Below are 18,954 nucleotides of genomic sequence, written 5' to 3'. Positions count from 1 at the left end.
TTGTAAAACGTACCCTCAGATTTGTAAACCGTGCCCTCAGTTTTGTAAACCGCACGCACCGCGTTAAAGTTGGGTTTATATTGGATATCCGCTGTACATTCGAGCTTCTCTCTTCTATTTCTCAAGAAATAAACACACAAAAAGGACATAATGTGTATTGTCTTAATAATGTGTATTGAGTGGACACAGAACCAATACAACTGAATATATTTTTTTAAATTTTCGGGAAACACAGGTCATTAGTGCTTTATAGTAATGGAGTCAGTAAGGGACTGTCTAAAAAGTGCATGACCTGGCCAACTGTATAAGATTTTTATATGGCACAATAAGTTTATATGTGTAATAAAAAGGTATATCATTAATAATATATGCTATTAAAAAACTAATTCTTTATCCATACTGTATCCTAACACTGCAATAAGTTAGATATCCTGTTAATTAGACGACTATAAACTTAGTAGAATCTTATACAGTTGCCCAGGTCATGCACTTTTTAGACGGTCCCTTACTGACTCCATTACTATGTCCACTCAATACACATTATTAAGACAATACACGTTATGTCCTTTTTGTGTGTTTATTTCTTGAGAAATAAAAGAGAGAAGCTCGAATGTACAGCAAATGTCCAATATAAACCCAACTTTAACGCGGTGCGCGCGGTTTACAAAACTGAGGGCACGGATTACAAAACTGAGGGTACGGTTTACAATTCTGAGGGCACGGATTACAAATCTGAGGGCACAGATTACAAAACTGAGGGCACGGTTTACACATGGCTGTATTTTTTTTCTTACCTGACACTGGGGGGCTCCGTACGATTTAATGCAGCTGTTATGGTAGATTTAGTTTTAATTATATTTACTTTGTTATGTGATTAAACATCGATAATCTCATATGATCTAAAATTAATGTTAGTGAAATGCGGCACTGAGTTTTTGCTCTGTGTGAGATGAACTACAATCGTCCATGAGCCTTTATGATTTAAATGTGCTTTAATATCGTGCGAATATCAGTACGATTGCAACTGTTATTAATTTTATACAACAGTTCAGTAAACAATAAGTCAATATTAAGTGACAATTTTTAGACCCTGTCTTTGTTCTATTTCGGAAACGAAAACAAAGGAGAGTGATTGCTCTCCCAGCAACACAGAGTTGTGCTTCGTTCTTGAATCATTCAGTGTTTTTGAACAAATCAGTTGAATGAATGATTCAATTAATCACTTATTTAGACAGTGACTTGTTGCCACCTACTGGCGGTTTTAGTTTTATATATAAAATTCATTAATTTTTTCCCATGTCTTATTTCTATATGTAAAATATCTAATTTAAAATTTAAATATTTAAATATAAAATATTAACCTCATAACATTTACACTACATTTACAATCTCATTCATGCCATCTCTGAGCTGCAATAAACAGTCTGTGTAAATACATCTAAATGCCACTACAAATGCAGTTTCTGTGCCACCTCTGCAGTGCAAAGATGGATTTTGTTGATACTGATTTCATTTGATTGGTAACAGCCCTATAGTGTCCTATTATTCTAAATTAATTTAATGATTAAGAATTTGACATGAAAGATGACTCGTACATTGAATAAGGCTAGAAAGCAATCTGATTAATCCTGCTGTAACAGACCTGTCTATAATTTATAATGAACCATGAAACCATCATTTAGTTCAGGTGTGTTTTATTAGGGTCAGATCTACACTGTGCTGGAAGGTAGATCTCCAGGTGTAGGACTGAGCACTCCTGATATAAACGATTTAGATTTTTGTGTATTTTTCTGAATATAATCACACCCGTAAGATGTTCAGCAAATGGTCTGTGCTAAAAGTTATGCACAAATTGTTATGGCCAGACATCATTGCTCGTATGATTTGCAATTATTGCTTGTATGTTATCTATTAGTATTAATATAGATGTGCTGTTATTTTCATCTAATGTCTTTATAAGTCAGCTCTGGTGATTTGTGCCATTAAATAAATTTTGCACTTTTTTTTTTTTTTGCTTTAGGTCAAAAACTGACTGTCCATATGTATAACATTACAGGCTAGTGCGTATTCATGTGTTATCCATTGTTGGAGACAATGGGTAAAATTAAATGTAGTAAGCACTGTACTAAATAGATTTCTCTGTGTGTATTTATGTAATTGCAAATGCCGCGTGGAATTTCCGACGGTCCCAGACTGCAAAGAGGGTAATGCTGGGCGCTACTCATTGGGCACTTCAATTGACTTGACTGATGAGGTTATGGCTCCTCATGGAGAAAATAAAAAAGGGTCTGACTGATGGGGTTATACCTCCTCCTGAACAAAAGGGGGAGTGTTTCCAACAGTATATGGCAAATGAAGTTGGCAAAAACTCTGGCATAATGTGTCATATAAAAATAAGCAAATTTCCTGGTGAAGAAATTAACAGATTTGTACATGTCACTAATTCTGCTGATTATCCACAGAAAGTCATACAAGGCTCTTTCCATCTGGAGGATGAGCGATTTGATTTTGACAGAAACAGACAGTGTGACAGCAGTAATGATGAGCAAGCTGAAGGATGTGCTGACATGGACAACAAATGAATTGGATGCTGTTCTCGTGCATGGTGATGAGCTGTATACATTAATGTGATTACAGGGCAAGATTGGTGACCCAACGCAGCGTGGTTATGTTGCGATTGCTGAATTGCTAACGATGCACACATTCTGTAATAACAAGTTTTCAATTAATTGTCGTGATTCATACACTGGATGTATTGGTGTTGATGTTTATGATGAAGCACTGCGAGATGTATCCATGTCTATAGAAGAAGCACTTCAGAGGGCTTTGCTTCAGTTTGATGCATGTTTGTTTGTTGAACATTAAAGACAAAATTTGTGCAGTTATAATGGAGGGGCCAAAATTTGCTGTAAACGATTCTCATTCACCTAATGACAAAGGTATGGCTGAATATGCTAAAGGCACAAGCATAGTAACATACTGTAATGACATACATGTTTACTTATGTTAAGCTTGCTTTGTCACTGAATGCTCAAGGAATACCATTTGAAGTGACTGATGTGAGAGCAAGAGCAATTGGTAAGGTCACAACTATTGAGACAGCTTATAAGTCTTGTCACCAAGGCAGTGTTGCACATGTTTGACCTAAGAGGACAGGTGAGCGGAGTAAGTGTTCTGTTGGTGACAGTAGTAAACAGGTGTGTGTGTATGTAAAACAATGATTACAAATCAAATGAGAAATGTCTGATTTCAAGTAAAAGGAGAGAGAAGCAAAACAAGTCAAAACTAGACAGGTGAGCAAGTTACCTGATCATTTCTAATGGATGACATCATTATTGGAGATACCATAATGAGTTTTAAACCTTTAACACTGCAGATCAGGATGTGTTGTGTGCACGTTTACAACTGATTAATAAAAACAGTGGTGTTGAAAGCAATTTGTGTTCTTTAGGAGAGCGCTGTAAAACAAAGTGCATCAAAGCTGATGGGAATTGCTTTTTTTTAGATCAATTGCACATGCAGTATGTGGCAATGAAGAGAAAAACCTGAAAAGTAGACGTTCAGTTGTGAAACACCTTGACGCTAACAGTTCTAAATTTGTGAAATACTTAAGAGAACAGTACAGATCGGTCAAAGATTATTTGACACAGTCCAGAATGTATTATTGTACTTCATGTGCAACTGAAGTAGACCTTTTTGCTGCAGCAGACCTTTTCCAAATAAATGTGATGACCTTTAATGATGACAGATGAAATTCACATATCGCAAGTGGATAGTTATTGACAGATAATGCAATCTATTTGAAGCACTGTAATGGAAATCACTACGACGTTGTTAAACATCATAATCAAGAAAACATGCAGGAGCATGTAAAAATGAAGTGGTTGATGACACCATAAAGCAATGTCTGCGAAAAAGAAAGTTAAATGATACAGCAGAAGAAAGATGTAAATAATGTAAATATACATTGTATATTTTGTAACCTTATTTTTGACAAGTCAAAAAGAGACATATTTTTACTATCTATGTACAGGTCAAAGGTCATAATCATCATCATTATATTTAATGATGATGACAGGTCAAAGGGTCATCATAATCAATTATAATTATGCTAAATTCGTTTCTGATGTATTCCAGACACACACACAAGTTGTTTCCTTTCCCATAGATTGTGAAACATTCATGAGTCAGGCCTAGGTCAAAAAGGTCAATGATAATTATTGCTGCATGTTCATACCGATAGCTTTCCCACGCGTATCCCCTGCTTAGGTTGTTATTTGTTTTCCTGAGTTAGGCCTAGGTCAAAAAAGGTCAATGATAATTATTGCAGCATGTTCTTTACCTATAGTTTTCCTGTAAAATCCGGTTCCGGTGCATTCCACACACACACACACATACATACGGATAATAAAATAATAAATAATGAATTTCCATACACATTCAACCAGAAATAAGACACACACACATACATACGACCCTGTCTATAAAAGCACACACACATCCAACCAAAAACATGACACACGCGCACACACACAAACACACACACACATCCAACCAAAAATATGACACATACACACATCCAACCAAAAATATGACACACATACATACATAAGGCTGATAAAAAAATAAGTAAATGATTAATAATGAATTTCCGTACACATCCAACCAAAAATATGACACACACACCACCACCACCACCACCAAATGTATGACACACACAAACACACACATTCTCATACATAGTATGGTCATGTGCATTCCACACACACACACACACACACACACACACACACACACACACACACATTCAACCAAGAATATGACACACACAGACGCACACACACAAACACACACTTTTATTTCACATTATTTAAAAGGAATTTAAGTGTTATGTACTTAATTACCATAATTATGAACACAAGTTGTTAAGTTGACAATAATTTTTAAAATTCAGTTGCTCCATTTAGATTTTCTCCAGTAGAATACAGCTTTTTAAACCAGGAAAAATTACTAATTTTAAGTCATATAACATTAGTAACTAAAAAAACGGTGTATTTTACAATACAAATCTCATACCTAACATCTCTGCAGGTTTTATAGACATAAAAGCACTGAATAAAATGAGCAATATAGACAAATAAAAGAAACACTCTGCATTTACTACTTTTATCCCTCTCATAGAACTACCCACAGTCCAAAGGCTGCTGATTCTATTCAAAGAGCAAACTGACTACAATGGAGCTGGAAGGTTATATGTGCGAATGACAAAAGATTTTAAAAAATCAAAAATGAATCAATACATGAAATTAGATTACACAATGTAGTTGACGTTTACACAAATAAGCAGAAATGTAATCATGTTTTTCTTTCCTATAGAACAAATGAAAAGCCCTCTCTAGATGAGCAGATTTGTCAAATTAAACTTTTTCATTCTTTTCCACTGCTACGGTACACTAAAGAGTACATTTTTGAATTACATTGCTAAAGATGACTAGCATTAGCTATGTGTAGTAATGCAAAATAGTCCATCAACTGTATTAGTAGGTGTAGTCTATACACAAGTCCACTATTGGTCATATCACAATTGAGAATATGTCCCAAATTCATTGCTTTAGTAGATTTTAATTGTAAGTGAAATGATACTCACACTGAAACATCCTTTGTATAGTATTTGTTCAGTCTACAGGTCCTCTAACAGTCTTAACTGTCTGAATTTGTCCAGACATGTTAAATGGGTACAGACTTGACATTAGTGACTTGAAGTTATCGCGCCAATTTCGTTAAGTTACTACTTTCTTCTAGAACTCAATTAATGGATCTTGTATGGTATCACTACTTGTATTGTTCTCTGCTTGATAGATCGCTTTGCCTGTATTCTTTAATTTGTAAGTCGCTTTGGATAAAAGCGTCTGTTAAATGAATAAATGTAAATGTAAATGTACAACAACTTAAATTTTGTTTTAAATCAATTAAGGCAGAAATTTCAGTTTAAATTACACACAATATTAAGCTGATGTAATTATCAACATTATTATGTCAATACAATTCATCAAAATAATGTTTACAACTTTAAATATTTAATTAAATCAATAAATTAGAATTTTTATCTTGCAACCACAATTTTAATTAAGTTGTGGTAATAGGTCCCCTGAATTACTTTTTAGACAAAAGTGTTGTGATTATTTCTGACTACGTGTTTCCTGAGACAACAGGACACACTGTAGTTGTGTAGTTTCTTATCAGATTGTCTAGATGTACATCACACATCTGATGAACGAGATTTCCTCTCCCGTGCTGTAATGATGTCTGGAAACTAGGGCTTAATGGCATATACTGTAGAAAGGTCATATAGAACATAGAGAAATCTCATTGGGAATTAAGTCACCTTTCACGTTGCCTTTTATACTGATCACAACCAGAAAGTTATATTGTTTCTGAGTTTAGTCTTTGTTTAGACTTTTTTGATGCTGAAGAACCAAAAATCTAAAGAACCCTTAACCTTCAGACTAATGATTTGCAATGTCTGAATACAATGCTTGAAAAGAAACATGTATAATGAACTTGAAAAGGTAGAAAGGGGTTCTATGAATTAGTTAATGGGTATCTCTCTCTTTATATCGCTATTACAGTAGTGCCTAAACAGATACATTGCAGACAAATATACATATAGACAGTTTTATTTTGTACACGCATACCAACTTAATCTTCACCTTTATCATGATTTATCATCATTCCCTGTTAACCAAATCTGTCACCACCTAATAAAACAGTTTGTCACTAACCAAAGTAAGTATACAAACTGAAGCTATGATAAAAGAACAAAAACAATGAGCCTTTCTTAAAGAAATTCCTAAATCCTCTGACCAAGTATATGGCTGTGCCATCTGTCTATTAGATAAATGCCAGTCCTTCAGGATGAAAAAGAAGGATCAATATATTCTGGCAGTAGTTTGGCACTGTGACTCAAAAAGTTGTTTTTCATCTGACATCTGAAAGCTAACTACTGTCCCAACTGCAGTACAATTCTGATAATGCTCTTACACTTAAGAGGGCTGAATGGTTGTTAACCTTGTTAAATAATATTATGTTTCTTCCTTTAATGTCTTATATTTTATAAATATATTCTTATATATCTTGTATTACTTTTTGCCTTTACTTATACGTTGACGCGGGAGAAGAGGGGTCAATGGGCAATGCTGCTGCAAAGGTGAGCCTTCACAAGGACATGTCTTTGCAACTGTAAGTGACTAGTCAACTTAATCCTTCACATGGTATTCATAAGGTGCCATAAGCGTCTGCTACTCTATGGATCATGCTGAAGTTTGAACAAACTTCGCATGCAGTAGTGTACACGTCATTTCTTCCTAATTTGTTTATTAACTTTTATTGTATGCCTAAATGCAATAAAGGTTATTTACCAGATTCAGATGCTCCTAAAGAAATTATTATAAAGTATGAGTTGATAACTGATCAGCAAAGACTGTACTATCATTTCTAATATAATGCATTTAATATGAACAAGTATTTTCACTGAAATATTTCAGAGAAACTTTTTTTTTCTTTTTTTACACTAAATGTCTAATATTCTGTTCTGTTGGAAATATGCCTTAACTGTTAAATTAATTTGGAACCTTTAAAAATAACTCGACTGCTTCTATAACTTTGGCTTATAGTGTATATGACTGCTCACTGTCATAAACCCATACAAGGATATAAAAAGTAATCATTTTGACTCAGATCAGGAGTGGGTAAAGACATACTGGTGATCTGATCTATATAATATATATGCACTTTAGATAATGCCTCTCTGTTGGCCATGTTGGAATGTTCTGTAGAACACAGTACTAAAGTACAAGTAATATAGAACTCCTAAGCATTAGATCACCACAATTACTCTTGTATACTCTTTCCATGCCATCATGCTCTTTGCCTGACAAAGACATTCACAGAACATATTTGACAATTGGGGCCTAATTCTAAAAATCACCAGATATCGAATGTACAACAGTTTTGTCTTGCCATCACAAAATAAAAATGGTTAAACCTTAAGTAATGTAGTCACAGAGGGTGTGTACATTTGTCACTCTACATCAGTGGTGGGGATCCTTATAAACTGTGGAACAGAAATGTACTCAGTGTGTCTCCACCGATTTATTTCACATTGCAGTACAACCATTTTTCTTTTTTACCATTGTGGATGAAACACCTGTTTCTTTACAAACATCATCTTTAAATGTTTAACATACAGATCTATGTGAAGGACCACCGATATTAATCTTTGACCTACACTTGTAAAGATAATGACAGTTGGTGGTGACCTTTGACCTGGCTCATGAGTGTTAGACAGAGTATATGCATGTATGTATGTGTGTGTGTTTTCTGTTGTCTCAGGAAACTCGTAGTCAGAAATATTCACAATGCTTTTGTCTAAAAAGTAATTCAGAGGACCTATTACCACAACTTAATTAAAATTGTGGTAGCAAGATAAAAATTCTAATTTATTGATTTAATTAAATATTTAAAGTTGTAAACATTATTTTGATGAATTGTGTTGACATAATAATGTTGATAATTACATCAACTTAATATTGTGTGTAATTTAAACTGAAATTTCTGCCTTAATTGATTTAAAACAAAATTTAAGTTGTTGTACATTTACATTTACATTTATTCATTTAACAGACGCTTTTTTCCAAAGCGACTTACAAATGAGAGAATACAAGCAAAGCGATCTATCAAGCAGAGAAAAATACAAGTAGTGCTACCATACAAGATCCATTAATTGAGTTCTAGAAGAAAGTAGTAACTTAACCTTATTGGCCTGATAACTTCAAGTCACTAATGTCAATTCCGTACATATTTAACATGTCTGGACAAATTCAGACAGTTAAGACTGTGTTAGAGGACCTGTAGACTGAACAAATACTATACAAAGGACGTTTCAGTGTGAGTATCATTTCACTTACAATTAAAATCTACTAAAGCAATGAATTTGGGACATATTCTCAATTGTGATATGACCAATAGTGGACTTGTGTATAGACTACACCTCTAATACAGCTGATGGACTATTTTGCACTACTACACATAGCTAATGCTAGTCATATTTAGTAGTGTAATTTGAAAATGTACTCTTTAGTGTACCATAGCAGTGGAAAAGAATGAAAAAGTTTAATTTGACAAATCTGCTCATCTAGAGAGGGCTTTTCATTTGTTCTATAGGAAAGAAAAGCATGATTGTATTTCTGCTTATTCGTGTAAACGTCAACTACATTGTGTAATCTAATTTCATGTATTGATACATTTTTTATTTTTTAAAAATCTTTTGTCATTCGCACATATAACCTTCTAGCTCCATTGTAGTCAGTTTGCTCTTTGAGCAGAATTAGCAGCCTTTGGACTGTGGGTAGTTCTATGAGAGGGATAAAAGTAGTAAATGCAGAGTGTTTCTTTTTTGTCTATATTGCTCATTTTATTCACGGCTTTCATGTCTATAAAACCTGCAGTGATGTTAGGTATGAGATTTGTATTGTAAACTACACCATTTTTTTTAGTTACTAATGTTATACGACTTAAAATTAGTAATTTTTCCTGGTTTAAAAGGCTGTATTCTACTGGAGAAAATCTCAATGGAGCAACGGAATTTTAAAAGTGATTGTCAACTTAACAACTTGTGTTCATAATTATGGTATTTAAGTACATAACACTTAAATTCCTTTTAAATAATGTGAAATAAAAGTGTGTGTTTGTGTGTGTGTGCGTGTGTGCGTCTGTGTGTGTGTGTCATATTTTTGGTTGGATGTGTGTGTGTGTGTGTGTGGAATGCACATGACCATACTATGCCTGAGAACGTGTGTGTTTGTGTGTGTCATATTTTGGGTGGTGGTGTGTGTGTGTTTGTGTGCATGTGTATGTGTGTCATATTTTTGGTTGGGTGTGTGTGTGTGTGTGTGTGTGTGTCATATTTCTGGTTGGATGTGTGTGTTTTCATAGACAGGGTCGTATGCATGCGTGTGTCTCTGTGTGTGTGTGCGTGAGTCATATTTTTGGTTGGATGTGTGTGTGCTTCTATAGACAGGGTCGTATGCATGCGTGTGTCTCTGTGTCTGTGTGTGTGCGTGGTGTGTGTGTGTGTGTGTGTGTGTGTGTGTGTGTGTGTGTGTGCATCTTATTTTTGGTCGGATGTGTATGGAAATTCATTATTTATTATTTTATCATCCTTATGTGTGTGTCTTATTTTTGGTTGGATGTGTATGGAAATTCATTATTTATTACTTTATCATCCTTATGTGTGTGTGTGTGTGTGTGTGTGTGTGCTGTGTGTGTGTGTGTGTGTGTGTGTGTGCGTGTGAGTGTGCTGTGTGTGTGTGTGTGTGTGTGTGTGTGTGTGTGTGTAACGCACCGGAACCGGATTTTACGGGAAAACTATAGTAAAGAACATGGTACAATAATTATCATTGACCTTTTTTGACCTAGGCCTAACTCAGGAAAACAAATAACAACCTAAGCTGGGGATACGCATGGGAAAGCTATCGATATGAACATGCAGCAATAATTATCATTGACCTTTTCGACCTAGGCCTGACTCATGAATGTTTCACAATCTATGGGAAAGGAAACAACTTGTGTGTGTGTGTGTGTGTGTGTGTCTGGAATAGATCTGGAATACATCAGAAACGGATTTAACATAATTATAATTGATTATGATGACCCTTTGACCTGTCATCATCATTATATTTAATAATAATTATTATTATGACCTTTGACCTTTGGCCTGTACATAGAGAGTAATAATATGTCTCTTTTTGACCTGTCAAAAATAAGGTTACAAAATATACAATGTGTCTCTCTCTCTAGCAGAGAACTCCAAATGTAAAAGAGAATGCGAGAGATATTGCAGTGACTGATTACAAGCAGAAAAAGGTTGAGAATTCTAAAATGAAATATTGTAAAGACAGTTAGTCTTCAAAGATGATACAAAGTTTACAAAGATGATAAACTTCTACAACTTAGAGGTAAATATCAGAAAGATGTTGATGTTCAGCAGTCAAAGTGTGAACATTCAAAGATGAAGTATTCAAGCAATGTTCATTTTCAGAAATGTGTTCGGTAGTATTCTTAGATCAATTATAAAAGCAATATAGAGTTTAAAGCAAGTGTATGTGAATATTTTAAGAATAAACATAGCAGAAACCCAATCTTTAAAGCAAGAGTATGTGAATATTCTAAGAATAAATATCACAGAAACCCCAACTTTAAAGCAAGATTATGTGAATGTTCTAAGATGAAATATCATGATGATGGAAACATTCATACCAGTAAAATACAAAAAAAAAAAAAGATCTTAAACTTATGCAAGCCAGAAGGAAAGACAAACACATTGATTTTACTATTAATCAGTTTTAGCATGAAGTTAATAGAGGACCAACATTTGTGTGCTGTGTCTGTCATCTTTTACTGTTCATAAAACAGGTTATTGAATGTAGAAGCGATTACTATAAAAGCAGAAATCAACAAACTGCTGCTTTGGGTGAAAGATGCATCACACTAAAGTATTTACATGTATGTAACACTGAATGTGAAGATAGTTGCCATTAGGGCTGCAGGATTATGGCCAAAATGATAATCCCGATTATTTTTGATCAATATTGAGATCTCGATTATTTATCACGATTATTTCTTTGATTTTAGTGACAACGTATTTTTATTCCACTTTCACATTTAAATAAACAGACCACTGCTTTCACCTCGATGTTTTGCTACATTCCTGCTAATGTACAAATCTTTGCATCAAATTAGACTGATCCTTAAAGTGCATCATCTCGTAGAAGCAAAATATAAATAAAATTGTAGCCAAAATATAGGATAAGTAAAAATAAAACCAAATCATCAATCAAATGAAAATATGCATCAAATACAACAATATGCAACCAAATGAAAACAATTCAGGCCTATGCAGAAAAGGCAATAACAGTGTTTACATGCAATAACAGTGTTTACAGGAGGAGAGACGCAAGACAATTTCTTCTTTGCTCCTAATTACAAAAATTTAGGAGCACAGTTGAGCACAGTTTCTTTTTAATTTTATTTATTTATTTATTTATTTATTTATTTATTTTAGAGATGGTAACATTAATGTGCCACAATATGGGAGTCACGTGACGCCATGCGAAGGGCAGATGTGTGAAAGACAGCTCTGCGCACTTTGCTAATTTTTCTAATTATTTTCATGATATAATCTGGTGAAATTTGGTATACCCAGTTACACTTTTGCTGTTTGAGGTAAACATGGCAAAGAAGTTAAAATCCTCGAGTTCTGGAGACATTAAAAAACACTTACGTGTTCAAGATGGAAGCCCGGACGAGCCTGTGGACCGCGGACTTGTTTTGGGTGGTGCGGAGGGAGAAGAAATCCAGTGCCAACTGTCCAACGTGTCGGGGATGTTGACGAAGGTTGTTGCTGACTTGGAAGATCTCGCTGTAATACGACGTTCGATTACCGCGATAGAAGTAAAATTCCCTGAGTTAGTTACAAGAGTGGCGGATGCTGAGAAACGAATCGAGTATCTTGAGTCTTCGGAAAGGGCATTATCCGCTAATCCGCCCGCAACCAAGAGAGACTTGGAAAAAATATTTGAAAGATTGGAAGATTTGGAAAATCGAAGCCGAAGGAATAATTTGCGGATTATTGGAGTTCCTGAGCATGAAGAAGGCAGAGATATGGTGAAATTTCTGGATGAGCTTTTCCCGAGTCTGCTCGACATAACAGGCCATAAATTAGAACTCAAGCGGGCCCACAGAGTCCCGGCTCGGAGATCTGGCGAGGGAGACAGGCCACCACCAATCCTGGCCAGGTTTCTGAGATCATCCAATAAAGATCTCATGTTGCGCCAGGCGAGGAGCAAAGGAAAGCTCTCTTGGAAGAATCACAATATTTTCTTGTTCCCGGACTTTGCAAACTCGACAAGAGAGAAACGCGATCGGTTCAAGGAATGCAAGAAAGTCTTGCACCAACGTAAGATCACTTTTGCACTGATGTTTCCGGCCAGACTGAAAATAAACACCAAAGACGGCAGCAAAGTATTTACGTGTCCCAATCAGGCAATGTCTTTTATTGAATCAATGGGTGAATAATCCATTGGATGTTTCTCTTGTGAGTGGGTCGACTCGCTGTGCGTACTCTGGATTTCGGAGGAAAATGGCCGCTTTTTTTATTTCTTTTTGCGTTGGCACCGCCGAACGGCTAGAGGTTGTTTTGTTTTGTGAAATATCACTTCCTTAAAGAAACTTTGGCATGGACGGAAGATCACTTTTACAATGAAGTTACAGCCCAGATTAATAATAGATACTACAGACGACCGCAAAATTATGCGGCCTCCGAGTGAATTGACTCTTGACCATCAGAGGAACCGGGATGCCGTTTTGTTTCCTTTTGTGCTCGCTCCGCCTAGCGGCGGGGCTTCTTTTGTTGAATAACACTGCTTCAGGACAGTGGCAGATGTCTCTGCTCGCTCCTTGCGCTTGTGCCTCCTGTTGGCTGAAGTCCGATTTGTGGAGTACTTCCACGGGACTTTGGAATAATGACATCATTCTTTCATAACAGCCGGCTCGCTGATTATTCGTTTGTCTGTCCGAGGAAACTGAACGGCTCTATATCGGCTGGAATTTGTTTTGTTTTGTGAAGGAACACCTTTGAGGCAGTTCTGTGAATTAGTCTATACATTATTTGTGTTTACTCTGCTTATTGGTTGGGGTGTATTTTATTTTAGAAAATATGTTATGTAATTTTGCCTCACAAATTTGTGAGGCAGAATTGTGCAATCCGATGGCAGAGTTGTCGCGGGGGCTCTCGTAGGCGTACATGGACTCTTTGAGTTTAGGGGGATTGGCGCCAGTTGGCGCTGTCATGCGCGGGGTTGATGCGCATGTTTTTCTTTTTTCTTTGTTTTGTTCGGGGGGAAGCTTGGGGTTTTATTGTTGCATCAATGTTGAATTGTGGTCTTCATAATTTTGTTTTTGGCACTCAATTAATTTTTTCTGTTATATCAAAATGTCAGATGTTAATATGAGTGTACTATCTCTCTCCACGTGGAATGTGAATGGGTTAGGACACCCAATAAAAAGAAGGAAGGTCATTACTTTTCTTAAGCGTAAGAAATATGATATTGTGTTTCTTCAAGAAACGCATCTTTCCCCGCAGGAAGCTGAAAAATTTGGGAAGATATGGGGTGGTCATGTTTTCTTTAGTGCTGGCTCAAGTAAGAGCAGAGGAGTCATTATATTGGTAAATAAGCATCTACAATTCAAATGTCTCAAACAGTTTAAAGATAAATTAGGGAGAGTAATTATTGTTTTAGCAGAAATTCAGGGGCAAAGTCTTATTTTGGCTAATATTTATGCACCCAATGCTGATGATCAGGGCTTTTTTATGAATCTTGAAGGGATGTTGCAATCTGCAACCGCACATGATATAATATTGGGAGGAGACTTTAATCTTTTGATGGACTCAGTCCTTGATCATAGTGTTGCAAAAGTGTGTAAGCCCCCTAGAGCAACAGTGACGCTTCACAGGATGTGTAAAAATCTTGGTCTTGCAGATATTTGGAGGCTTTTGAACCCATCTGGTAGGGACTATACATTTTTTTGTTCAGTCCATAAGATTTATTATAGAATAGATTTTTTTTGATATCCAATTCACTCATTTCATCTGTTGCTGATTGTTCAATCGGAAACATTCTAGTCTCAGCTCACGCCCTGGTGAGTTTAGAGATGTGGCCACAAACGGAGAAGAAGAAATCATTTAGTTGGCGCTTTAATGTATCTCTTTTACAAAATCCTGATTTCCGACAAATGTTAAAGATTGAACTTGATGTTTATATGGAGACCAAATGGTCCTCAATATTCTCCGTGGGCGTGGCGTGGGAGGCACTTAAGGCGGTTCTTAGGGGTCGGATCATACAGTATGCCTCATTCATTAAAAAATCCAAAGCACGAGAACTCGTGGAGTTGGAAGGACATATTAAAAGTGCAGAGGCAGAGCTGAAGCGCCGAATGTCGTCTGATGGTCTCAGAGAGTTGACCAGATTGAAATATAGATATAATACTATTTTGTCGAGGAAAGTGGAGTTTTAGTTATTCAGGGCAAGACAGTCATACTTGGAGTCGGGGGACAAAGCAGGAAAACTTTTGGCTAGATATATAAAACAGAGGGAGGCCCTTTCTACCATTCCCACAGTGAAGTCTGTTAGTGGTGAAATTTTTACCTCGGCCATTGATATTAATAATGCTTTTAAAGAATTTTACTTTGATCTCTATAGTTCAATGTCTTCGTCTACTGATGAAGATATTGGAAACTTTGTGGAACCATTGGAACTCCCGAAATTGACGACGGAGCAAAAAAATGCTCTTGATTCTGAGATAACCCTGGAGGAGCTTGGCGAGGTAATTAAGGCCCTGCCTACAGGCAAGTCTCCAGGGCCAGATGGCTTTGCTGCTGAGTTTTTCAAATCTTATGCTACAGAACTGGCTCCACTTCTGTTAGAAGTTTATACAGAAGCATTAAAGAATGGAAACTTTCCTCCAACCATGACACAAGCCCGGATCAGTCTGATTCTTAAAAAAGACAAAGATCCAAGTGAGTGTAAAAGTTATCGTCCAATTTCCCTGATCCAGTTAGATGTAAAGATCTTGTCGAAAATTCTGGCTAACTGATTAAGTAAAGTTATGACATCTCTTATACATATAGATCAGGTGAGGTTTATTCGGGGCCGTAGCTCTTCTGATAACATTAGACGTCTCATTGATATCATGTGGTCAGTAGCAAATGATCAGTCTCCGGTTGCTGCCATCTCACTTGAAGCCGAAAAGGCGTTTGATATGGTAGAATGGGATTATCTTTTTAAGATTTTGGAAGTGTATGGGTTCGGGAATACTTTCATTGGTTGGATTAAGCTACTTTATAGACACCCGGTAGCTGCAGTACAAACAAATGGACTAATTTCAGATTATTTTACTCTAGATAGGGGCACCCGGCAGGGTTGCCCTCTTTCCCCATTATTGTTCTGTCTTGCCCTGGAACCATTAGCAGCTGCGATAAGAAAGGAGAATGATTTTCCAGGGGTGCTGGCGGGAGGTGTGGCGCATAAGCTTTTGCTTTATGCAGATGATATTTTATTATTCCTTAATATTATATTAATTCCTTTTCCAAATTCTCAGGATACAAAGTCAACTGGTCTAAATCAGAAGCTTTGGCTCTGACAGCGTACTGTCCTGTAACGGCCTTTCAGCCTGGTGCCTTCCAGTGGCCCAAACAGGGAATTAAGTATTTGGGTATTTTATTTCCAAAAAATTTGTCCGATTTAGTTAGTGTTAATGTTGACCCGTTAATAAAAAGGTTTTCGAGTGATGTAGACAGGTGGTCTTCTTTACATTTATCTATGATCGGGAAGGTTAATGTTATTAAAATGAGTTGTATTTCAAAATTCAATTACCTGCTACAATCTCTCCCTATAGATGTCCCTCTTTCTTATTTCAAGCAATTTGAGAGTATAGCAAAGTCTTTTATTTGGAATGGTAAGCGTCCCAGGTTAAATTTCAATAAGTTACATAGGCCGGTTGACAAGGGTGGGCTAGGCCTACCCAAGATCCTGTACTATTATTATGCGTTTGGTCTCAGACATTTGGCTCATTGGTCACTTCCACCTGAGAGAGCCCCTCCCTGGTTCTGCATTGAACAAGAAGTTCTTGCCCCTATTTTGCCACTGCAAAGCCTTTCCATTAATCTAACCAGAGAAGTTAAATCACACCCCGTTATTTCACATCTGCACTCAGTGTGGACAAGAGTGTCCAGAGTGTTTGATTCTGATATTTATCTCAAGCCTCGAGCCTGTGGCTAAACCCCAAACTACGTATTAATAAGTCCCCTTTTTGTTGGTCAGAGTGGATCACGAGGGGGGTTAATACACTTGGTGATCTTTATGAGAGTGGTGTGATGATATCTTTTGAAAAATTGGTTCAACATTTTGGGATCCCCAGATCTCAGTTTTTTAGGTATCTTCAACTACGCCACTTGCGCTGTACTATTTTTGGGAGTAGCATGCACCTCCCTAAAGCAGCAGATACTCTGGGAGAGGTGATTTCTGCTTTTGGAAGAGGGCATGAAGCATCAGTGTATTACTCCTTACTGATTCACTGATTCAGAGTCTAGGGGACGGAGTCTCGACCACTCTCAAGAGATTATGGGAGAAAGATTTAAATTTGGAATTGGGGGAGGGAGAGTGGGCTAGGATTTTAAAAAATATAAAAATTGCATCTAGAGACGCAAGGGTGCGCCTTATACAATTTAAGATTTTACATCAGTTCTATTGGACCCCCTCTAAATTGTATAGGCTCGGTCTTAAAGACACACCCACCTGCTGGCGATGCCATTCAGAAGATGGAGACACCACCCATGTTTTTTGGGGGTGTCGTAAGATCCAAGAATTTTGGTGGAAGGTGCAGAGCTTTGTATGTGAGGTGTTGAACACTCAGATCTCGTTCTGCCCTAGCCTCTGTATTTTGGGAGATCGGGAGGTCACAAAATTGGAGGATAGGTACAAAAAAGATTGGGTTTTGACCAGTGTGATGATTGGTAGACAGGTTATTTTAAGGGGATGGAAATCAGATGGAGCGCCCTTGTTTCCAGAGTGGTGTATGGAGATGGGGAGGGTGGCTGCCTTTGAGGAGGGGTCGAGCAGAAGGATTGGAGTTGGGAATTCCTTCAGGAAGAAATGGAGCAGTTATTTGGCGTTTTTGGGGGACTCTCGAGGAGGGGCAGTGGAGAGTATAATTTAGAGTTTAGTCTATGATTATACTTGATTATTGTATTTATTTATTTATTTATTTATTTAATTGTGTGTATTTTTATTTATTTTTTTATTTTTATTTTTTTTGGATATGTGAGTTTATATTCTATTGACCACAGGGGTGTTCGTGGGGGGGCAGGGTGGGGTGGGAGGTTGGTAGGGGGAGGGGTTATAGTGAGGATTTATGTTAAAATAGTTTGATTCATTATATATCTTGTTTGTCTATTTGTGTTAACTTGTGAATCAATAAAAGTGTTAATTACAAAAAATGTGCCACAATATAACACAAGTAAGCATGAGAAAACTTGAGCTGGACAATTATGACAGAATTTAGGAACATAGTGTGAGCCATGACAAATTAATTTACCTTCTGATAAACTAAATTTAATATTTTCAATTAATTTTACAGGCTGTATGCAAAAAAACAACAACAAACAAACAAACAAAAAACCACAGTTAACCTGTTCCATCTTGTAAACAAATATAATAAACCTCAATGTTCAGTCTTTGATGTCGGCTCTTCTTAAATATATTTAAAGCTAAACTATTAGACATTATCCACTGTTATGGTTCTGGGCTGGATTCAGTTCTCGAACCACTCTGTGTATATTGTGTAGATATCTGAATAATCTCATATAGGATGTGATTAGGTGAGTTCATTTACCCGTCAGCTGCAAAGCACTTTAGTTTAATGGTGTTCATTAGGGATGCTCAGATCAGGATTTTTACAGCCGATACGATCCAGATACCAATCTTTATTTTTTTAAACTTAATCAGGAGGTCTATCATAAACAGTTAAATGTAAGCTCTCTGCTCATGGTCACTGTTAATTGAATTAAAATAATAGCAATGAGAAATACTGTTGGTTAATTCATAAATAAACAAGCATAAAATATTTATTTTTAAATATCTTAAACAATAGTCCTAATTAAAAGTAGATTAACACAAGCATGATCCATATTAGGAAAAAGGCTAATAGCCTTCTAAGGAGATAGCTTACTAAGATTAATGTCAAATTGATATTAAATGCAACCCATAATAATTAAACATTGTTTCATTCCTCATTTTATTTATATTTTATGAAGTTATTATAATATCTATTTTTTATATT

This window comes from Ictalurus furcatus, chromosome 4 (assembly GCF_023375685.1).
Source record: "Ictalurus furcatus strain D&B chromosome 4, Billie_1.0, whole genome shotgun sequence".
Classification (NCBI taxonomy): domain Eukaryota; kingdom Metazoa; phylum Chordata; class Actinopteri; order Siluriformes; family Ictaluridae; genus Ictalurus; species Ictalurus furcatus.
This window is presented reverse-complemented; position numbering follows the sequence as displayed.